The 25,221-nt window shown below is 36.9% G+C and overlaps 1 protein-coding gene across 6 annotated transcripts in view; it reads right to left on the reverse strand.

Annotated features, from left to right (window-relative positions):
* raph1a (Ras association (RalGDS/AF-6) and pleckstrin homology domains 1a) overlaps positions 1–19,608 on the reverse strand; it is an 87,704-nt gene extending 68,096 nt beyond the window's left edge. For 5 of the 6 annotated variants that reach the window (XM_067409668.1, XM_067409669.1, XM_067409671.1 and 2 more), the window contains exon 1: positions 19,364–19,608. The gene's annotated coding sequence lies outside the window, so the exon portion shown is untranslated. Of the gene's footprint in view, positions 1–9,135; positions 9,196–19,363 lie in introns of all 6 variants that reach the window. The other variant, XM_067409670.1, reaches the window with a different exon arrangement.
* Positions 19,609–25,221: the final 5,613 nt, after the last annotated feature.

The following is a 25,221-nucleotide window of genomic DNA, read 5'->3' on the forward strand; positions in this document are numbered from 1 at the left end:
TTAATTAAAACAAATATAGGTTACTGGTAAATAGTCACAGCAGCCAGGTCATGCTTCCCTGTTTTGTTTTGTTTTTCTGCAGATGAAGCAGGCAGTTGTGTGTATTTGTTGAATTAATATGTGTGTATCTGCGTGCATGTCTCTGACCCTACAGCTCTCATTTCAAAGTCAGAGCTGTAAAGAGGAAGCTCCGCTCCCCCTCCGTACAGACACAGATTAAAAGAGGAACGGAGGGAGCTGCTGACAGCCTCTGACTGCACCGCCAGGGGCTTTAGTGTGTCACCTGTCTCTTCAACCTCCAGGGCTCAGTTTGGAATTGAAATAATTAACCTGGCAGAGCCTGTGAGCTGCTGGTGGTGTGGAGGGATGCAGTGGAGACCGAGAGTCATTATTAGGTCAATAGGACTCGCAGAAGGAATGGACCAGAGGCCATACTATGGCTTTGATGGGTGTTTAAATGATGAAAGCTGTGTGCTTTCTCTCTCTTTCTGAAGCCCCAGAGAAGAATTACCATCACCCATTCAAGAAAACACTCTTTAGCATCATAGCTAGTGGTGGTAATTAGAACTCAAGCAGTTCACAAGAGAGAAAATAGAGTACTGCAAATAGTAGGCAATCCACTGCTTTTACAGTGTACAATCTATCGAATTTCATCAAGTAATGTTTTAAAACATAGGATTGTATGCAATCCCATAAACAATTTCCATGAGACAAAATGTAAACAGTATTTAAAGTGCTCTAGGCAGTACCTTAAAGGTGCCGAAGAACATGTTTTCAAAAAATGTAATAGAAGTCTTAAGTGTCCCCTGAATGTGTCTGTGAAGTTTCAGCTCAAAATACCCCATAGATTTTTTTTATTCATTTTTTTAACTGCCTATCATTATAAATGCGCCAATTCAGGGTACGCGGCCCCTTTAAATTCTCGTGCTCTCCGCCCCAAGAGCTCGCGCTTGCCTTAAACAGCATAAACAAAGTTTACACAGCTAATATAACCCTCAAAATGGATCTTTACAAAGTGTTCACCATGCAGCATGTCTAATCGTGTAAGTACAGTGTTTATTTTGATGTTTACATTTGATTCTGAATGAATTTGAGGCTGTGCACCGTGGCTAATGGCTAAAGCTACACTGTTGCAGAGATTTATAAAGAATGAAGTTGTGTTTATGAATTATACAGACTGCAAGTGTTTAAAAATGAAAATAGCGACGGCTCGTCTCCGTGAATACAGTAAGAAACGATGGTAACTTTAACCACATTTAACAGTACATTAGCAACATGCTAACGAAACATTTAGAAAGACAATTTACAAATCTCACTAAAAATATCATGATATCATGAAACATGTCAGTTATTATTGCTCCATCTGCCATTTTTCGCTATTGTTATTGATTGCTTACTTAGTCTGATGATTCAGCTGTGCACAGATCCAGACGTTTTGCCGTTGTGTAATGCTTGAACATGAGCTGGCATATGCAAATATTGGGGCGTACATATTAATGATCCTGACTGTTACGTAACAGTCAGTGTTATTGAGATTCGCCTGTTCCTTGGAGGTCTTTTAAACAAATGAGATTTATATAAGAAGGAGGAAACAATGGAGTTTGAGACTCACTGTATGTCATTTCCATGCACTGAACTCTTGTTATTTAACTATGCTGAGGTAAATTCAATTTTTGAATCTAGGGCACCTTTAAGGAATTCTGTCATAAAATATTTTTTAAAAATGTAAGCACGTTCTTAAATAGGTCCACACGGAGATGCGTTTAGCTGTATACGTAAACATTTTGTTTCGTATCGGCGTTTCATCCAGACGGATCCGGCGTTTTGGGAGCCTGAAACTGCTATTTTTTTAAACCGAAATAAATATTACAAAAATATTAAGCAGAACAACTCTTTTCAACATCGATAATAATGTTTCTTGAGCAGCAAATCAGAATATTAAAATGATTTCTGAAGGATCATGTGACACTGAAGACTGGAGTAATGATGTTGAAAATTCAGCTTTGCCATCACAGGAATAAATTACATTTTAAAACAATAAAATAGAAAATAGTTATTTGAAATTGTAATATTTCAAAATTAGCTGTTTTTACTGTATTTTTGATCAATGCAGCCTTATTGGTGAGCATAAACAGACTTCTCTTACCGAACCCAAATGTTTGAACAGTACTGTACATTTTTTGTTTGGTGGCCGAAAACAAATGCAAAAATATCCCATAAACTTACCATATATAGATACCAGAATATCTTTGAGACTTGAGGGTGGATGACTGTTTTAACTTGGGCCTATAAGCAACCACCCAAACACCCAAGCAACCACACAGCGACACTCTAAAGACAATACTTTTACATAAACATGCATTTGGCTGATGCTGTAATCCAAAGTAACTTACAGGTGATTCAAAGTATACATTTTAATTGGTTTGTGTCTTCATCTTGGAACATCTTAGAATGCCCTAAACCACATGGCACCATGCTAACAAAGTCTACAACAGCAAGTTTTGTACAAGCATGCACCACATACAATTTATTTATATATATATATATATTGGGGAAATGTTTCGCCCTCACACAAAATTCATTATTGCATGGTTTCCTATTGAAATAACTACATTTCACCTGTGAAAATTTGCTGAACAATAGAGTAAATGGGACTGCACTTTAAATGTGGCTACTCCTGCTGGTGCAGATAAGCAAGTATCTTTCATTAGCCACCGACGGAGCACATTAATGAGACCATGTGACTCAGAGTGTAAAGTGTGTGAAATGGCTCTAGTTGCATAAGTGAGACACAAACTAAAAAGGAAAGAACGTGGTCCATCTAGACTCAGAAATTTCTCTGGCCACAGTGACATAGATGAACATACACAAAAATATGACTCAACCACCACCCACTACGACCACCAACAAATCTCACACAAAAGCCTCTGTGTGTGCTTGTCTTTTATGGGAGAGCTATGCTTTGAGTGGCCCAACTCCCATGACCACATGTCAGGCTTTTCTACCCAGAGAGTATCCTAAACTGGGCCACATAGACAGAAAGTCACACCTTCCCTGAGAGTTAGCAAAACCGGGGTATGCTTTGTTTTAGCGTGGCCACTGATGAAAATAACATCAGTCAATAAGGATACACACAAGACAATCACTTCTACATTAGATCATTGCCGGAAAACACGGCAACAATTATGAACAGTGCTAAAACGAAGCTGGTGGAGAAACAACACGAAGCAGGAACAATATTGGTTGCAGCCATTTCCTTCCATACAAAAATAGAACCATATCCGGAGGTTGAAGTGATGTTATGGAGAAACTAGCCAGCATGTACAGACGGGAAGAGTTTCCAATGGGCATCAGCAGAATGTTTCAGTATTTCAATTCAAATGTCAGAAATGTAAAGACTCATAACAATCAGGGATCACTTCCTATTTTTCCCTCTGGGTGGGAGAGAAAGCATGAGAAGATACCTCATCCATATCGATCTCTCTGCAGGCCATTGGCCTTTCCCGGAAATGCTGCAGCTCTGTGCAGTGGGATCAGCTGGTAGACATGGGATGGCGGTATGAGGCATAATTCCAATGCATCTCTGAGATTTAGTCAGATAGGTTACATAGTAGGTAATCTACATACATGTCCACATTTAAACTATGCACAAACAGATCTGCAGATCATAAAAATTTGCCAAATTCTATTAAGAGCGAACATTAGATTTTTTTTTTAGTTTAGCTGTTTCAGTCAATATTGAATAATTAATTGTGCATGCATGCTCATTCTCATGTTTTTATATGTGATTACCATCAAACCAGTGTTGTTTTTGTAAACTAAAACTATAAACCCTTAAATGCAAGACATATTCTCAAAACTATAACATTTTCAACATCTTCAAAATCAATATTTTGATCGCTAACAGCTTCACCAGATCTTCACCAGATCCAGTGACAGTTACAGTCATATTTGATTGCGTTCAGTACTTGCTCTGCAGTAAATCGCTGAGCCATTTCATGTTTCTCTTATTATTTCGTTTTCTGTCTGAATTAATCGTCACTTGTGTATCGTTGTGTATCAGACATTGCCACCTTATGGAATAAAGATGAACTACACTTATTCAGTCATCTAAAATTAAATTATTGTTGTGCAGAAAAAATATACGTACACTGATACTCACCTCGGGTCGTTAGCGACCCTATACAATTTTTACAAAAAATGAATTCAAAAATAGGCATTCTTTTATAATGTTATGATTTTTTTCTTGTTATATTCTTTATAATGAATTGATTGAGGAATACAAAGAAGGTTGAAGTCTAACTTTAAAAAATGAAAGAGGCGGAGGGTAGTGAATTAAGGGTTAAAAATATTTTGTTGTTAATTGAAAAATCAGAAATAAAATGAAATATAAATATCAGATGAAAAACTTAATTGCAAGTAACAAATAAAATAAGCTGAAGTACTAAAATTATACAAATTAAAACATTAAAAAATTAAAGCACAACAAAATAATTTTAACAAATTAAAATAAAAAAATGAAAATATAAAGGATTATTCAAAATATGAATAAATACTATAATTGCACACAAATAACACTAAAATAACACTGCATCAAACGCTCACTTAAAATTAATCATTAAAACACTGATCTTTTTTTTTTTTTCATCAGCTATTTATCAGTTACCAGCATTAACAAAAAAAATACTTGATACGCTTATTGGTATTGGACAAAATTTTAATATTGCTTCTTCCCCAGCATCACACAAACATACACACACACACACACAAAAAAAAAAAAAACCTTGATGAATATAGCCATGAAAAACACAATGACAAGCTATTCCATACGAGGGAAAGCCTTAGGCAGGAGTCTGCTGAAGAACCATCATATGAACTCCACCAGATCTGCTTTGAAATTCTATCCCATATCCAGGAGGAGGGAGCATAAATCCATGAACCATCTCTACTTTCACACCACAGTAGCAGTCTTTATCACATTTATGCACACAATGGTGTGTGTATGTGCATGTCTGGGTTTAATCGCAGAGGAGCTGATTAGTTTTTGCGCACCACGGTTGGCGCCACTGGAGGGTCAGAGCGATCTGTTTCAGAACACACACATGCCATTGCTGAGTATTAAGAAGCACGCAATAGTGGAAATGTTTCAGTGGTGACATGGGCATAGCAGCTGAGCCAAATATGACAACAGGAAGAATGGCGCAATGCCATCTTGAACTCCTTAAAAGTGCATTTTGAGTACATTGTTGCATTCTGGGATTACTATATCTGCAAAAATTACATGCTTTAAAATGTACTCAAAATTTTCATTGGGAACACACCCGTGATGCCCTAAATGCTGCCACACAGGCATACACAGGCATATCACTTGGTGTGATAGAGGATAAAAGAAGAACCTTTTCATTGTGCAGCCATCAAACTCACATTAAGTTTTGACTACAGTAAATTACTAGGTTTGCGGATCCATTGTGTGACTGAAATTGAACTCTCATCATTACATTTAGGGATCTACAACAGGATAACTAATGCTACAGTGTTGTATGACTTGGACAACCCCCTCAAGAGGAGTTTTATCTAAAGGGCCAGTCAGGTGAATCAGATCCATTACAAGGATTCAATATCACACACATGATTTACTCTTAATGTGCATTTTGTCTCGTGAAATTCCCAGGCATACAGTAGCAAGCCAAGAAGAGATGGCAAGAGGTTTTTTTGTTTGTTTGTTTTTTTGCTGTTCACATTTGAGTTGCAAAAGAATTAAATTAGCGTAAAATAGTGCATTTCAACGTGCCCTTACACATACTTTTCTAGATATCTCTTAAATATTTGAGATTTATATTTTTATATATATATATATATATATATATATTATATATATATATATATATATATATATATATATATATATATATATATATATATATATATATATATATATATATATATATATATATATATATATATTATATATAAATAATTGTTTTGTTCAACATCATTGAAAGCGTTGTAAAGTGAAGGTTGGGCTGTGAAGAGCCAGTAGCTCATTTGTCTTGATGAAGGTCTGGTATATTTGCACCTAGGGCTGGGCAATAAATGATATATCAAGATCGCAATAAATTTTATGGCAATAACGATGATAAGCTCTGGACATTTTTATTCAATATGTATTACACTAATCTATCACACTGCAGAAATAAACACAACAACAGCCAGATAATCTGCAGGGAGTCAGCGAGGGAAGCCAAAGTCAAGCCAAACTTGTATTACCCTCAGTTCTTGAATAAAAGGGTAACATCAATTATATTGAAGAGGTTTGGGTTTCTTAAACGCAATGAAGTACAGATTAAGGTCCGGTTCACATGTTTTTGTGGGGGAAAAAATCTAAGATGATCATCAGTGAAAAAATGAATCAATGAATCAATGAACGCAAGCAATTGAGAAAAGTTCAACTTCTTTTAACTTGAGAGCTTTTTAGAACGCAGTGTCATGCACGGGATACTACAAATACGCAAGCGTTGTGGTCAAGCACGTCCGAATAGCATGTGTTTACATAGGAAAACAATAGAAAGTAGCGCAGTGGAATGCGGTCCCATGAAATGCGGTCCCATGTTAATCTGTGTTGCATAATGACTGGTTTACAATGTTTACATTTTGCACTTTTTACTCAAATGTCTACCTTTAAATCATTTCATAGATCACAGACACATTCAGGGGACACCTTAGACTTGTATTACATCTTGTGAAAACACGTTCTACGGCACTTTTAAAAGTTTATGTTATTATTCAGTTTTTGTTAATAAATTATATTCTTAAATCCTCTGGTTTCTCCGGGATTCAGTAATTGTTGGGATACTGTTCAATCTGGCAGAATATAATATAATCATATATATATATATATATATATATTATATATATATTATATATATTATATATATTATATATATATATATATAATATATATAATATATAATTTTATAATATATATAATATATAATATATAATATATATATAATATATATAATATATATATATATAATATATATATATATATATATATATATATATATATATATATATATATATATATATATATATATATATATATATATATATATATATATATATAGATCAATATGGAAAAAAATATTGCGATCATATTTGTTGCCATATCGCCCAGCCCTAATTGCACCCTTTTGAACTATGAGGACACCATGTGCATGAAGCCGTCTGCTGTGTCAGACTTTTTAACTCCATAAACACACCCCTCTTCAGCCACCTACTGTGAGTCTGCCTCTGGGATGGTGTTAGGAGGGTCTAGGCTATGACGACACAAAGAAGGTGGATCATCATAACACACACACACAAAACAGACTGCAAACAGGGGCTTTAAAACATAGTGTAAGTAGTAGTGTCTAACAAATGCTGTATTTAAATATAACAATATATTTCAATATTTAACATTAACCATAATTTTATTTAATTTTTCAACAACAGAAATCGCACAGCTTTAGTGCCTGATACATGCTCCCTTCCCTTACTACACATATAAAGACTTTCTGCTCCAACATCTAATTTCTCCATTACAGTTTGGAAACTTCTTCTGAACTTTGGCCTAAATCTTAAACTTTTCTGACAGTTTCCAGAGAGTTTCCACTGAATGACACTTCTGACTGACATGAATAGGCGAAACCTAATTTTAAACTAAATAAAGGCATCAATCTGAAAAAACTTCAACAATTTCCTATGAAGATCCAGAGACAGTTGCCTCTCCTTTACCTCAGAGCTGGACGTGTTAGAGGGAAAACAGCTGGGATGTAATTATGTCTCTTCTTGCATTACGACAGCTGTTTCAGACATGTCATAACACGATCAAATGATTTTCTGTGTAAGGAGTTCACTCCTAGAGCTGGATATATAGAGGATACTGTTACTCACAGAGCTGAAACTTACTTTGAATTATGAGTAGTTTTATAGCTTGGGAAACTAAAGTTTCAAACTACAGTCAAGCTACCCCTTTTGTAATAGTAGTTGCAATAAAAGTTAATACAAAAAAAGTAGCTAATTGGTACATAGGATCTGTTTAGAGGGTCAAAATTTGTTCAAATATAACATTTCACATATTGACTTCACAATTAATAAAAATAGAAAACACTTGTTTAAATAAATAACAGACTCAAAATTAATCTAAATCTGCCTAATTAATCGTTTTGAACATTAACACGGACCACCCGAAATAATCAATTCACTAAAATGAAACAAACTCTTTTCTCTCTCTTCATCTTGATCACTCCTTCTCAGACAAATTAAAACGAAACTCCCAACATCTCTACATTTCTCATTCACCTTGAACAAGAGTTTGACCTTAACCAGCAGACACTGCTCACATATATTGAGCTAGTAAAATAAACGTCGCAATGAATCAATAAACAGACAGGGAAAAAAAGACCATAAACCTGCATCCTGATCTCCATCCTCTCATTCTTCCCCCGGTCCACCACACAGGGAACAGAGCAGAAAGCTTGGCGCGACGGGAAACAACAACATTAGACGAGTGAACCAAAAGCAAATGAGGTTAGATTTTCCAAGCACGGATTTCAACATTATATCAACTCGCCAGAAAGTTTCTTCTATTCATACGCTTTCTTTTTACGATCTGGCAAGCCTACAGTTTTGCTGCTGAGAGATTACCACTTTTTATGAATCCTCTATAAAAACCAATAACAAACTGGGTTGCGTGGTTACATCAAGGTAAGATCTCAGAGAACCAACCACTTACAGGTCAAGACAGAACAACTCGTGACACTCGGATTGCACCGACAAGGCCAAGGAGAGATTTGTTCGAGCCAAGAATTGGGAACACAGATAACTGTGGTAAACATGCAGTCAGAGACACGTCTGCCACTATTTGAGCTGGCAGAGAGACGGCACAGGCAGTGATGGTTGATGCTCTATCATGCGAACTCTACCCGCATTGTCACGCTCTCACACTCACTTCCCCGAACACACTTGGCTGCCTTACTAGAGTAGATCAGGACTGATATAGCGGGTCGCTAGCATTAACAGCGGATCGCTTGCTGAACAAAAATAACACAGTAAGTCTTGCTAATATCTAAAACATCCTAAAATACAACCCACTCTTTTCTTGCTGCGTTAGGGTGTGTTCACTTGTAGTTCATTTTTCTTGGTTCTTTTAGTCTGGAACAAAAAAAGAAACAAACACATTTAGTCCTGGTTCACTTAGTGTTCACACTATCATTTTTAACACTGAACATAAAGATACAAAAAACAATAACAGCTTTTTGACGTATACTTTGCGACAGAACTTGTCAAACATCCATAACAATGCTGTGTTTTGGGGCTATACCATATAAAAGGAGCTGACAACTTGTGAAGAATTTATAAAATGTGTAAAGGAGTCAAAACTGTGACAGGAATCCCACTCACAAATGAAGATCTGCTGCAAGGAGCGACGGTTCTGATGCTGTAACCGAACTGTAGGCAACATCGCGACTATGACGAGAAAAAACAGGTATGCTTGAGCATTCTGTCCCATTTAGGGTTGCATCTTGTAACATCATGTCCTGTTTTTGGTTCGTTGACATGTCTTTCATTCGAACCGCACCAGAGTTTATTTGGAAGCATTCTCAAATGAACCGCACTAACAGAGCAATCATACCTGGGTTCGTTTTAAAGGTGCCGTAGAACGCGTTTTAAAAAGATGTAATATAAGTCTAAGGTGTCCCCTGAATGTGTCTGTTAAGTTTCAGCTCAAAATACCAAATAGATTTTTTTTATTAATTTTTTTAACTGCCTATTTTGGGGCATCATTAAATATGCGCCGATTCAGGCTGCGGCCCCTTTAAATTCTCGTGCTCTCCGCCCCCGGAGCTTGCGACTGCCTTAAACAACATAAAGTTCACACAGCTAAAATAACCCTCAAAATGGATCTTTACAAAGTGTTCATCATGCAGCATACCCGATTATGTGAGTATATATCTGGATGTTTACATTTGATTCTGAATGAGTTTGATAGTGCTCCATGGCTAAAGCTAACATTACACACTGTTGGAGAGATTTATAAAGAATGAAGTTGTGTTTATGAATTATACAGACTAAGTGTTTAAAAATAAAAATAACGACGGCTCTTGTCTCCGTGAATACAGTAAGAAACGATGGTAACTTTAACTACATTTAACAGTACATTAGCAACATGCTAACAAAACATTTAGAAAGACAATTCACAAATATCAGTAAAAATATCATGTTATCATGGATCATGTCAGTTATTATTGCTCCATCTGCCATTTTTCACTATTGTTCTTGCTTTCTTACCTAGTCTGATGATTCAGCTGTGCACAGATCCAGACGCTAATACTGCCTGCCCTTGTGTAATGCCTTGAACATGGGCTGGCATATGCAAATATTGGGGGCGTACATATTAATGATCCCAACTGTTACGGATCAGTCAGTCTTTCAAACAAATGAGATTTATATAAGAATAAGGAAACAATGGAGTTTGAGACTCACTGTATGTCATTTCCATGTACTGAACTCTTGTTAAATTCAATTTTTAATTCTAGGGCACCTTTAATCGGACCAAACATGCCAAGTGTGAACACACCTTAGAAAACTCCCTAGAGCACAGGTGTCCGATCCGGCCCCGGGGATGATTTGAACAATAATAAAAAGCAGTTATGCATGGTCCACCGGCCATAAATCCAAACGGTTATTAGTTTTATTTTGGCCAATATCTATTCTGGACTTGCAAACAAAATGCTTTGCAATCATTTCCCAAACTGTCATTTGTGTGGAAATATTACGAAGTCTGTAAACAGGACGTTAACATAGCCACATGCTGAATACGAACGCAAAGAGAAGAACACAGACGTGACAGCAGAGCAAATACTGTACCAGGCTAAGCTCACTTTTTATGAAATATAGGAAGAAAAATATAAATATTGAATTGGGTTTTATATGAATGTAACTTAGAAGGGAACAGACTTCAGAAAAGTTTCGATCTCTGTATAAGTAGCCTATTTTATAAGCACAGCGCTGCTTTGTGTACAGCGGTAACCCAGGAAACGCTATATCACTGCTGCTCCACAAGCGCCACCTACATTTTCATTCAGTCCGTCTGCTATTTTTGTGCGGGTGTCTTATGTAGCATAATTTCACAAAGCTATAAAGTCAGACCATGCTGTTTTTTCTGTAAATCCTGAAACTATACAATCTAATTTCAATCAGAAACAACTGATCATGCTCAAAATGCAGTGGTGCCTGTATACCAAATGCCTACACATATTTTTTGTTTAAGGCCAATTTTTGGCCTGTTATAGAACAAATAAACAACAAATAAATTTAGAAAATAAATAAATAAAAGACAAAAATTGGCAACCGGTATCAAATTTGCTCCAAAAAAATTGGAATTGGCCATAAAATTAAAAAATAAATAAATAAATAAATAAATAAAAAATATTAAATAAAACATTATTTTAAAAATCTAATAAAATCTTTTCACAGTCAAAACAAATGCAGTTTTCAAAAAGCAGTGTTTTTTTTCTTGCAAATCAATGTGTAGTTTATATGGTTAATATTAATGTAACTGTCAGGTCACTAAGGTAAAAAAAAAAAAATCGGCCTCACATTTTTTCCCCATCCGGCCCTCAACCTAAATTGATTTTGACACCCCTGCCCTAGAGTCTAACACTTACTTACACTCTTATTCTAACATAACTAATATACCTTCTCTTTTTCACTTTCTCTTTGGTTGTAATTTGCGCTGCTTCAGAATGAGAAGATGCTTCAAATACATTAATACCAGAATGAGAGGCTAATTAAATTGTTAATATATTAACTACTTAAGTTTTTTAAATTAAGACAGATTAATTAAGTTTAATTAATTTAGTGAGTTTTATACATTTTTTGCAAGTAACACAAAGTTCAGAACAGTTATTAGCGAAGGTTATAGGTGATAGTTGTTATGCACTACTGTTCAAAAGTTTGTTCTTTTAAAGAAATTAATATTTTTATTCAGCTGCATTAAATTAATCACAAAACATTAAAGAGATGTGTTATTACAGAAGATTTTTATTACAAAAAAATATTTTCTTTTGAATGTTCTATTCATCAAAGAATCCTGAAAAAAAAGGTATCATGGTTTCCACAAAAATATTAAGCAGCACAACTGTTTTCAACATTGATAATAATAAGAATTGTTTCTTGAATGATTTCTGAAGGATCATGTGACACTGAAGACTGGAGTAATGATGCTAATGATTCAGCTTTGCAATCACAGGAATAAATTACATTTTAAAATATATTTAAAAAAAATGTGATAATATTTCAAAATGTTAATGTTTTCTCTGTATTTTTGATCAAATAAATGCAGCCTTGGTTCAAATGAACAGGTAATCTCATTCCAAACCTCCATCACTGGTGCCAATGTTGCCTAGTTGGGCCTCTCAAACAAACAGATTACAACACGTGATGCCACCAGTATAGAAATTACACATTACTAGACTGTTCTTCACATTTTATTGCATTCAAATCTGCACATTGCCGGAGGAGGAGGAGGAGAGCTGATTGGCTGAAACATGTTGAAGTACTGAAATACACATGGCTGAAATACACCCATGCGTATTTACATTGGGTGAGGCATTGTTCCACCTATCCACCAAAACAAAAGCTGCTCAGGCGGCAACAGTATGAATCAGCAAAATATCATGCCATACAAACTACTTAAGATATTAATTTACCACCTTTCATCACCAAATGCAACTTCTGACAACTTCAACACAGTTTGATCTACAGCACTGACAGACAGACAGAAACATCTCCTCTTAGAACTTACAACAATCTCAGAAAGTGCCAAAGGCAAATCTGCCTCACCACAAACACATTTAACGCTCTCTATTAGCACTGAATATCAACAATGTGGAAGAACCGTTTTACCAGACTTACTACATGGAATACTTGATTCTGATCGGTCAATCATTCTGCTGTCAAATAAGTAATTTGGCTGCACTAAACTGCATAATACACCTTACAGAATCAAGGCCAGATTTCATTTTTTTTCTAACAAAAAGGGGGTTTTAATGTATTAAGTTCCTATATCATGTAAATTAAAAGATGCCGTTCAGCCTGACTATGGTCCATTGATTGATTTCCTAGCTGTGTTTTACGTCTCTTGTATCACTCTGCAGTCCCTTTCTTCTCACATCATGAAACAATATAACTCAAATCAATATGTAATTTAAGTATTTATTTGGCAAGTGGCCATGTAACAAGCAGGATAACAAACAATCAGCAGATTGTTACCACTCCACCTCTTTTGGGGTGTTACAAGACACCTTTCCTTCGCATTGGGGTCCCGATTACTCCATCTGGTTTATTTTGTAATGAGCAGTTGACTGTACATTATCCCTTAATACGGTGCCTCATAATAAGAATCACATGTATTGCATTTCTGGAGCACTGAGGAATGCAAGGGCAGAGAAACTTCTGTCAGTTATGCACAAAAGGAGGACAAACGGCACACATTGAGAGTGTCACTTCACACTCAGCCGATGGTAGTCCTTGAGCAGAACTGATAGAACTCTGGTTATTCATTCCTTCTCTCCCTTTAGTCCGTGTCCTGTGGGAAACAGCTAGTCCTCTCAGAGGGACGTGGGGATGAAGGCTGCCAAGGTCAACTGTGTCCATAAAATCTTGGCAGCGGTATAATGTGACACTTAATCTCATTGACTGTCAGTGGCTAAAGGAGCTCCAATGAAGGCTGCAGCTTGTCAAAAGAACCACTCCACTATCTGTGGTCTTAAAGGATTTGTTAACCCGAAAATCAAATTCTGTCAACGTTTACTCACCTTTATGTTATCCAAATGACTTTCATGCCAAAACATACGGGTTTGCAACAGCATGAGGGTGAGCGTGGTGAAATTCTTCGCCCTCATGTGAAATTTTCAATTGCGTGGATTCCTATTGAAATGAATGGTTTTCGTCTGTCAAAATCAGTAAATGTAAATATGAACACACCAAGAGTTTGTCAAAGAAGATAATGAAATAAAAAAAGTGAAATAGGACTCAAGTAAGGCTCTGAGGTGTGGATCATATTTAATCAGCCGTGTATAAAAATGCTGTTCATTACAGAACAGGGGGCACTATGGAAGCTTGTTCCCGCTAGGGCTGAGCGATATATCGCATGCGATTGTCACATGCATTTTGTCAGTAAAGCCGGCAATATCGCTTTCATATCGCAGATGAATCGCCTTCGATAATGAACACGATATTGCATGGCTTGTCAGTGATCTACGGCTCTGTCTATTAAATGCAGCTCCATTTGAAAGCAGGTGATGGCGATTTAGCGACAATCAGGGAACCGGCTTTACTGACGAAATGCGCGTGACAATCACATGCGATATATCGCCCAGCCCTTGTTCCCGCCACTGAATAAAAAATAAAAAAAGGTAATTATGACTTTTTTTCTCAGTAAACTCTCAATAGTGAGTTTATATCTTGCAATTCTGACTTTATAACAAGCAATTGTGAGTTGATGATATGCAATTCTGAGAAAAAGGGACTGTTTTTCCCCTCAGAATTGGACTTTATAACTCACAAATGAGACTTTATATCTCACAATTCTGAGAAAAGTCGTCAAAATTGCGAGATATCAACTCGCAATTGTGAGAAAAAAAGTCAGAATTGCGAGTTTATATTTCGAAATTCTGACATTATAATTTGCAATTGCAAGTTTATATCTGGCAGTTGTGAGAAAAAATAAGTCATAAAGTCCCAATTATCTTTTGCATTTTTTTATTCCATGGCGGAAACTCGGGGGCAGTTGTGGCCTAAACGGACTTGCAACCCGAAGGTTGTGGGTTTGAATCTCAGTACCGGCAGGAAATGGAGGGGAAAGTGAATGAACAGCACTATATATATAACCAACCACTCCCCCTGGACCCCACCACCGCAACACCGGCAGTTGTTGGTGATTTCCCACCACGGTAGTAAAAAATTGCCACTGTCACAGCCCTACCCACAACTGAGATAACCTTGAGCAAGGCACCTAACCCCCAATCACTCCCCAGTGTTTGTTAATTACTATGTGTGTGCACACTTGGATGGGAGAAATGCAAAGCACCAATTCCAAGTATGGGACACTATCACTTTCACTTTTTACTTTGAAACAAGCTTCCATAGGGCAGTCTCTAAAAATGGCAATTAACCTAATTCAAAAACTAAATTATTGGGGCATTACTTTAAACATGTTTCCATTCCAACAATATGTCTCACATAAATTCTGTTTTCTGTGACACTTCATAGTATTTGATGCAGCCCATACGACACAGCAATTCATGAGGTAGTGAGCATGACAAAGAAGCTTCTGGGAGTGTGTAGTTTCTGTGCCATTAGTGTCTCCAAACGGAACAGCAAAAATTATGTTTGTTTTCAAACAGGTTTTTCCAACCCCATACACCATTGGTCAATCAGATTGCCCCCAAACTCACACCATGGGTTGAGTCCATGATGCTGTGCTGGACGAGGTGCTCAAACAGACACAGCAATGATTTAAAGGACCACAGAACCACAATACTTCCTCTTTTCAAAAGAAACAATCTACAAATGGCTTATTTTAGTGCAAATTAAAGTAAAAAAGGACAGGTCAAATTATAACACTGATAAAAACATACATTTCATCTATTTTCTAAATCCATGTTATAGATCTCATTGTGATCAATGCGTTTAATTTTTGACCTCGTACTTAAAATGTCTTTCCTTTTAAATGACAGACTTCTCTCTGGTGCCGTATGCCAGACTTCTCCAATCATTGCTTAAACTCTTTCTAACAATCGACTGAAAGCTCACATTCAGATCTGCCTCCATCTAATCAACACCGGATGCACAGAATCAAGTCCCTGACTGACATTTGTTCTTTTTCATAATCTTTTTCACTCAAATGTCCATCACAATAGGAAGGAAAAGATCTACTGCTACTTTCATTTTGGTCATTGTAAATAATTCATGCATTGTGATAACAAATTGACTGCATGAACGCCATGAATCTCCCTCCCTGTCCAACAGTTTGCCTCTCTCTCACACACACACACACACACACACACACACACACACACAGATGAAGTTGTGTCACTGCCTGGTGGCAGCTGCCAATGTTTCTAAAACAACACTGGATGAGAGGCTGTAAACACTTTTAATCTTTTACCCAATATAGGCAGGTTACAATGTAAGCAGTGCTGTTAGAAGGGAAGCCAATGCAAGGGGACAAAATCTGCCATTGTTGTAAGACAGTTCACATTGATGTGAACATAATACAGAACCAAACACGCCTAAATAAAACATCACAATGCAAAGCTCAACAGGCCATGTGTACAAACACTCCGACATGAGTCACCTCATTCCACCTTTACATGTTTGCAGTGTTATGAGACAGGGGGGTTTATGACAAATCATTCTGATGACAAATCATGCTCTGGGTCTAAGGTCTGTTATATCCAAGGGAGCAAACATCTGCATCGAGTCAGACGAGTGCCATTCATGAGCGAAACTAAGCCGATGACAGATCACACACACCTGACAATACATTTGTGCTGCTATACAGCAGATGTCACCTAAACGAGCTGATTAAAGTTGGCACGATGTCCTCCCTCACTCACGAAACATTAGCAATATTGCGCTTGTGCTGCATCGAAGATTGATGCACAGGGTTGACCTAATCCTGTCCCAACAAAGGACGTCCTTTCGCCCGAGACTCGTGGGACGCTATTAATTTAAATCACTTCACTTCCTTTCATCCTATCTGCCCGTTTCCTCTTCGTCTGCTCTTGAAGAGCCTCACAGTCGTCTCTAGTTTCAATACTGAGAGTGGGCACAGCGCGAGCCGTCAGATTGCTGCTCATGCTGCAAAGGTCATCAACACGGAGAACCTACCGGATCTTTATCAGGACTCATTTACGATCACTTAGAACAAAGAATCTGTCAAGCAGAAAAAGATCCAGGCTGCATCTGGAACCCAGGGTGCACACAGCCAGCATCCACCCTAGTTTCACAATCACCTTACGTCATCCTGGTATAGTAGGCCAGCTCTAGATAGAGGAATCCGGTGGGAATGGACACTGGCTTACTGCTGCACATATGGTGAGAGGTAATGAAAATTAATTCTGCACACACCACCAACAATGCATTTCATTTTAGAGGCCTCATAGAGATAGCAACACTGAAGAAAAAAACATCCCATTGTAATTACTATATAAAAAGCAAAACAATTTCATTGTTTTACGTCCCTCTCAGCACATATTCTACTGCTCCCACTGGATTAGACTGAAGCAACAGCAGTCTGTGCAGGAGAAATAAATCTCAAGTTTAATGCATTACCAGCAGCAAGCGCAGTAAAGCTTCCAAGAGAGCTTGCTAGAAAAACATTTCCTCTATACCAATGATACACATTTCAGATCTGAGCTCTTCCAGTCTGCCTCTAGCCTCTATGCATACTGGAGTCAAAGATGCATAAAGCAAGATGATACAATCCACTATTAAAGGGTTAGTTCACCCAAAAATGAAAATATTGTCATTACTCATCCTCATGCCGTTCCACACCCGTAAGACCTTCATTCATCTTCAGAACACAAATTAAGATATTTTTGATGAAAATCGATGGCTCCTTGAGGCCTGCATAGCCCGCAATGACTTTTTCCTCTCTCAAGATCCATAAAGGTACTAAAAACATATTTAAATCAGTTCATGTGAGTATAGTGGTTCAATATTAATATTATAAAGCGACAAGAATATTTTTGGTGCGCCAAAAAAAACAAAATAACGACTTATTTAGTGATGGCCGATTTCAAAACAGTGCTTCGGGAAGCATCGGAGCGTAATGAATCAGCGTATCAAATCATGATTCGAATCACATGTCAAACTGCCAATGACGTGACTTTGGCGCTCCGAACCGCTGATTCGATACGCTGATTCATTATGCTCCGATGCTTCCTGAAGCAGTGATTTGAAATTGGCCATCACTATATAAGTTGTTATTTTGTTTTTTTTGGCACACCAAAAATATTCTCGTCGCTTTATAATATTAATATTGAACCACTGTACTCACATGAACAGATTTAAATATGTTTTTAAATATGTTTTTGCTGTTGCAAACCTTTATGGATCTTGAGAAAGGAAATGTCATTGCTCCCTATGCAGTCCTCACGGAGCCATCGGATTTCAACAAAAATATCTTAATTTTTTTTTAAAGTGATCAATTTTTTTTTTTTTATCGATTTAATGAATCCTTGCTGAATAAAAGTCTTTTAAGTAGATGTAATGTTTTAAAAAATAAAAAATCAATAATTGATTTCTGTTGGCCAAAAACAGTTTGATTGTACTACATTTTGGCTAACACTAAAACACTAAAACAATTTTTCCGTTAATTGTTTTAGTGTTTACATACTGAAAAGCTATTTAACGACTATTTAATGGCAGGATTCATTGTAACAGCATAACCCATACAATGTTTCAATGTGGCTGACTCTCGGAAATAAAGCCTGAGAAATAAATATTCACCGAAGTAAAAGGATAAACAAACTCAGACAAGCTGGACAAATGTGTGAAAATATAGGCTTCCATTGCACAGGCACCAAGACTGGCACTAAACCCACAGCTGTCATGGCAAAGGGTGGAGCCTGGAGATATCAGTGTGTGTGTGTGTGTGTGTGTGTGTGTGTGTGTGTGTGTGTGTGTGTGTGTGTGTGTGTGTGTGTGTGTGTGTGTGTGTGTGGAGGGGAGGTCTAATTTGGCTACAGCTCATCTGTTTGCAGTATGTGTTACTGCAGAGCACACTCCACCAGGTACAATGAGGGAAAAAACACCAATAACAGCAGAAACGAGGCTTAGATACAAACATGCTGGAAAACAAAAAGGCTTATACTAAAATGAAGGTTTAACATCTCGACCACCCTCAAGATCCAGAATAACAGCAGATGTAGGCTATTCAGATAGATGGAGATGCACCCCATCCTCTATTTGACAGACCTCATTATCCCAGATTCTTTATTCTACACTGCAAAAACCGACAAATAAGCATCTTCAAACGATACCATTAATCGTTTCAGTATTTTATTATCGAATACAATGTTTTTGTACACTGGGAGCAGCCCTGATATTCAGACATGAAGGCACTGCACAGCTGTCTGAATTTCAGGGCTGTTCCCTGGATTTTCCAGTGTGTATCACTAGATAATGAGCTAATAACACACAGCCAGCGTGAAATACACAAGCAATGCTCATTATCTGTTCGTTAACGTCTTTATTTCAGAAAGAGGTCGCATGCAGCAGTGAGTATAAATCAAGAGTAAGCGCTTACTGTCGCAAACCAGCCGACGGTTCTGCGGCTTCTGTCTTGTCCGAAGGAAACGGTAACAATGGAAAAAAGCCGCTGATGTGTTGCGCAAATCCAGCGACAAAATCCCAGGTCCTCTTACACTTAAATCAGGGTTTCGCTACCCGTGCCGACCGCTTATATTTGATGATGAGGGTGATGATAATGAGACAGGCGAGCCTCCCGTTTCTCTCCCGCTTCCATTCCCGTTCTGAGCTGCGGACCGATGCGCGTTCCTGGCGTCTCCGTTTCCTGTCCAGCCCCGAAATCCATGTGATTGCGCCCTACCCGTTGTGACGTCATGCAAGGCATGGAAATACGACTCACTTGCGTTGTTTATTTTTGCTACAATGGCTCTCCCATTTTAAAAAAATGTGCAGTGACATTAGGCCGCATTTTCTAGGAAATTTTCGGAGCGCAATACGTTATTTAACTTGCATAGTAGCCTAACGTTTTGGCGTCCCTGTTTTATGTTTGTGATATTTAATATCTTAAACATGTTTTAAGCAAAACACTATTTTTTTTTTTTTTTTTTTTTTGATATGTGCATTTATAGTGCAGTGGTAAATAATAAAACCAGGCATATTTGAAATTAATTAACCTAGTGGAATTAATAAAAGTGCTATTGTTGCTTATATAGGAATACCGTTCAAAAGTTTCTGTCAGCATTTTTTTTAAGAAATTAAGGCTACTTTTATCCCGCAGGATGGATTAAAATGATTAAAAGTGACAGTAAAGAAAATAAATATGTTACAAAAAAAATTCTATATCAAATAAATGCTGTTCTTTTGAACTCTTTTTGAACTTTCTTGAATAAGAAATTTTTCCTGAGCAGCAAATCATCACATTAGAATGATTTCTGAAGGATCATGTGACACTGGGGGCTAAAAAATAGTATTTGCTATTGCAGAAATAAATGACAATTCCCCCTGTAGTCAATAATTGTATTCCTTAAAACTCATCTTTGATCACCAAAGTGACATCTTTAACCCTTTATGATACAGTGTTGCCTCCAGGCAACATGGTCTATTTTAGTTTGTTTTTAATAAAATAAGGCACCGGTTGATTGATCAAACGTATCTCAGGACAGAATAACTCAAATACTAATCAATAAAAGTGCAAAAAAAGACCAAAACATGACCAACAGGGTTCCATTTTGTGTCCTGTTTCAGCACATGTGCATGTCACATGACTCCATATTTTCTCCAGTGAAAAGTGCTTTTTTCTCTTGTTTGTATCCATTTAATCACCCACAAAAAATATCAGTCACCTTCACTGGCAAGTATTTTTAAGAACTTTACATTATATATCATCAAATATTTTAGAGAAAATAACAAAAAACTGTGTGTTTCCTCAAAGCAACATTGTACCATAATGGAATCGCATAAGGCCATACAGGCATAATAGGTTTGAATACAAATGTATTATATTTGTAAGGAAAAGAGTTAGAATTATCTAAATATGCTGGCATTTTCACATGACTTTGTAATGCACTTATAAGAATAGTAATTCACATACTATATCTGCATATATTATGATCTCCACATTTTCTATAGCTCTTCATAAAGGTATAAAACACAGGTCGCACAGCCAGTTGATGAGGGTGATGATTAGGGGTCATACTGTGATGAGGTAGATGAAATCATAGTGACAATCCATCAGTGAGGGTGAGAGAGAAGATGGAGATGGATATGATAACTTGATATAATAACATAATAATATGATGGTTTGGTAATACTTGTGTTCCACTATGGTACAATGTTGCCTGAGGGCAACAGCTGGATATAAAATGTTACTTTTTATTAAATGTGAAACTTTTAATACATTAAAAACTAGGTAAATTTGTTTGTTCAAGTGTCTAGTTAAAGAAATTGATGTTTTCAATAAATATATTTCTTTTTTCTACATGAAAATGCCAAATGTTTAAAATTTTCCATTGTGGTACAATGTTGTCTTGAGGCAACAAACTTATAAAAATTAAATTAATTTAAAAATTATGAAAATGTTTAATGATATTGTTAAAGTGTCTAATTTTAAGCAGGAAAAACAACACAAATATTTTTTTCCTCATTGAATATGATAATTAGCCCCGCCTCCACTCACTCACACAAGCTCAGAGATGCACTCAGTCAACTTACTGAGGTAAACGCTGCACAATGGTATCGCTTTTTACAACATCGGACACATAACAGTAATTATTAGCCTTTTGCTTGACTACTTTATAAAAGCAGCTGCTAATAGTCAAGTCAAGTCATCTTTATTTATATTGCGCTTTTTACAATGCGGATTTACAATGTCAAAGCAGCTTTACAGTGATAACTGGTATATAATTTTGGCTGCACAGCAGCTCTTAAAGAAAATGGTGTCAGTATCCATCTTAAGTAAATTCAGTATTTATTCATTCCGATGTAAGAAACAATAGTTATTAATTTAGTTAATTTATCTATATCAGCACTGGAGTAAACAGTGATGTCATCATCCAGCTCAGTTCAGTTCGCATACAATGGTGTCAATGCAGGCAGATCAAAACACTGTTGAATATCAAATGTCAAGTAGGGCTGGGCGATATATCGCATGACAAGCCACGCAATATCGCGTTCATTATCGCAGATATCGACTTCGATATTGAACGCGATATTGCGTGGCTTGTCAGTGAACTACGGCTCTGTCTATTAAATGCCGCTCCATTTGAAAGCAGGTGATGGCGATTTAGCGGTAATCAGGGAACCGGCTTTACTGACAAAATGCGCGTGACAATCTCATGCGATATATCGCCCAGCCCTAATGTCAAGTGTCCCCAACTAAGCAAGCCAAAGGCGACAGCGGCAAGGAACCCAAACTCCAACAGGTGACATCAGGTGGCAAACAAGTATTAAAAATGGAGAAAAAAACCTTGGGGGAAACCAGGCTTAGTCGGGGGGGCCAGTTCTCCTCTGGTGAACAGTGCTTTATTATGATTCAGGCAGCTATCATAAGTCTGATGGGATCGCAATAGTATTTATTCCAGTTCCATCCAGTTGAGGATCGTATTCATCATGCCGGTATGGACAGTTTGTTGATGAGCTGTGCCAGGGCTGTGTTGTCGTCGTCCCGCATGTCCTCGATCTCACCTGGATACGGCCCGGATCCGGCTGACTTCGGTAAACCTCGGGATAAACAGAAAGACTAATATTAGCATAGATGCCATTCTTCTTCTGATGTAATGAGTACATCTGGTGTTATAGGAAGCTGACCTCATTTATGCAGCCTAATAATCCTTTAACAGATTTGAAAATATAAATTGATAATGTGTTATGTGTATGCCACGGTGGTGAGTAAATTATCAGGAAATTTTAATTTGAAAGTGAACTAATCCTTTAATGCTTCTGCACACAGGTTTGTATGTGATGCCACAGATGGACCTATAGATAATGATAGTAGAGTTGGGGGGGTTTCAAAGGGGTATGAAATAAGAGTAGATGAGTATGAAGACAAGAAGGCCTGCAGCCTAACCACATCAAACAAGTGTGACTCATCAATGCTATGTGAAATTGAGACCACTACAATCTTTCTGTGGTCTACATCAGTCTCGATTCTTAGTGAAGATGAATGTGCACTGTATTAGAAATGCTCTGTTCTACAAGGAACAGAGAAAAGATTAGAAAGCCATTTCAATGTTCATCAACAAACATTTGATGTTTAAAATAATGTGATTATAAAAAGTGAGTTTCACAGCCTTGTAAATTATAACCAAGAAACAGGTGCTGGAGACACATTCTGCCATTTAGTGGTTACATCTCTTACTGCAAGTGATTTTCAAAGCTAGTTTAATGTAATTTTATGAAGTTTAGCAATTACAAATATTTATAGACACAATATGTAGTTTTTCGCCACTAGAGGTCGCTTATTCAAAACAAAGGCGTAGCTTGATGATGCCTTGATTTCGCGCGATCATGGGAGGTGTTGTCTTCATGTCTACAGCTGGCAGAAAAGAATCCGATGGGACTCGGGCAGAAATCATATTCATGGATGAGCTAATGCATTAAAGATACATTATCAAAGATAACATTACTGTATGAAGCAGGGTGTGGCTAAAAACCATCGGAGCAGAATGAGGTTGCTGGAGTGATTGGTAATGAGAGACAAGCGCAACACACGGCTCGAGCAGTGGAGCTTTTATTATGCCGCAGAGGACCATTTCCGCTTCTTCCGGTCATGAGTACGTGGGGTAACGCAGCGCTGCTTTATCATATTAGATACATTTGTTTGTTGAAAGTTGTTAAAGTGCTACTCTGCTCGGCTACTCTGAGACACTTGTTGCACACTGCAGTAAGCTAGATCAATATTAAGCATGGTAAAACATGGTACATGGTAAATCAAGAAACGAGATTTAAACAATAAGACTTACTGTGTTGAGCTATATAACAATTCATTTTCTGTCGATTAATGTATTCAAACAGCTGCTCACCTGTCTAATAAAAACACAATAGATTAAATATTTCCATGGTTTCTACAAAATAAAATGTATGATGTCATTGATAGGCGACGCACGGACACGATCCGTGTCCTGGTTAAAATGGCTTATTTCTCTGGATTTAAACATGCTTGGAAACATTTGGGATAATGTAAGTACACAAGTCAACAAAATATATAACATTGTTGTTCTAGTGGTTTTTGGATATTTCAACCCAAAAATCATACATATTGTGCCTTTAATAATAAATAGGCTATACTAAACGATAAAAACACAAATGAGAACATACTGACATTTCGAAGCTAGCAAGCATACATAAAATACACAAACACAGAAAAATCAGTGTTGTTGATAATCAAAGCATGATTTTTCTAAGAATTACTGATTCGGTTAAACAATTGGTAATTATTTTCTACTTGGAGATTTAGTTTGGATAATGATCAGGTTTTTTTAAACAGTATGTATATTATTTTAAACAACTTATCAAGAACCAACACTGGATTCAGAGGCAGAGAAACGTTTGCTTGCTCGTAAATGCAGTCAACAGTTGCAGAATGTTACAGAATGCTGATGGTAAAATGTACTTGTAACCACAAATGTAAAATGTAACCACAACATTGCAGACAACACCTCTTCTTTCCTTTTGTTATCATTCACTTCCTCTGCAATGCTGCACAGTGGCAGTGTATTTGTGTGTGACAGATGTCACATGCATAAGAGTGCCGAGAAGTTTCAATGCAAAAAATGTGAACAGAAAAAAATTAATAAATATGACCTCATTATGTAAAAATCCACAACAGGGAAAAGCACTTCTTGTACTTCTCATCCTTTAAAAACCCTGCACATGAAGGTTGGAAAATATCTATTCTGTGTTTATTAGGGGCCAAGCACAGAAGGTGCAAAGGCATCTATTCTATCTGTTAGTTTTCTTATTCTTATTTTTATTTTCTTCACATTCCACTTATAATAGAACCGTTTGCGGGGAAAAAGATAAAATTTGGAACACAGATAGAAGACAGTCGGAACATCAACCACAGCAATTTTGGAGTCTGTAACTCAATCCCTCTAGCGCCACCAACAGTCCAAATTTGCACTCATGTTTATGCTATTAAGGGCTTTTCCTCTGAATCTGATTCTTGGCTCAAGATGATTCTTTTTTGATACTCCTAAATGGTTCATGCGATTTTCACCAAAATTGGTTCAAATAATCTTCAGACCATGTTGGCAAAATGTTATTAAAAGAATTTTGATAGACCAAAACATTCTTGTATAGCGCATCAACAAATTTGTAGAAGGGTATGCCAAAATAGACATGAGGCTGTATCTCCGCAACACTTGAGTGTATTAAGACTGAATTTGGTACATGTCATCACAAGCATGACCTGAAGTT

The sequence above is a fragment of the Chanodichthys erythropterus genome, chromosome 14 (genome assembly GCF_024489055.1).
Source record: "Chanodichthys erythropterus isolate Z2021 chromosome 14, ASM2448905v1, whole genome shotgun sequence".
NCBI lineage: Eukaryota > Metazoa > Chordata > Actinopteri > Cypriniformes > Xenocyprididae > Chanodichthys > Chanodichthys erythropterus.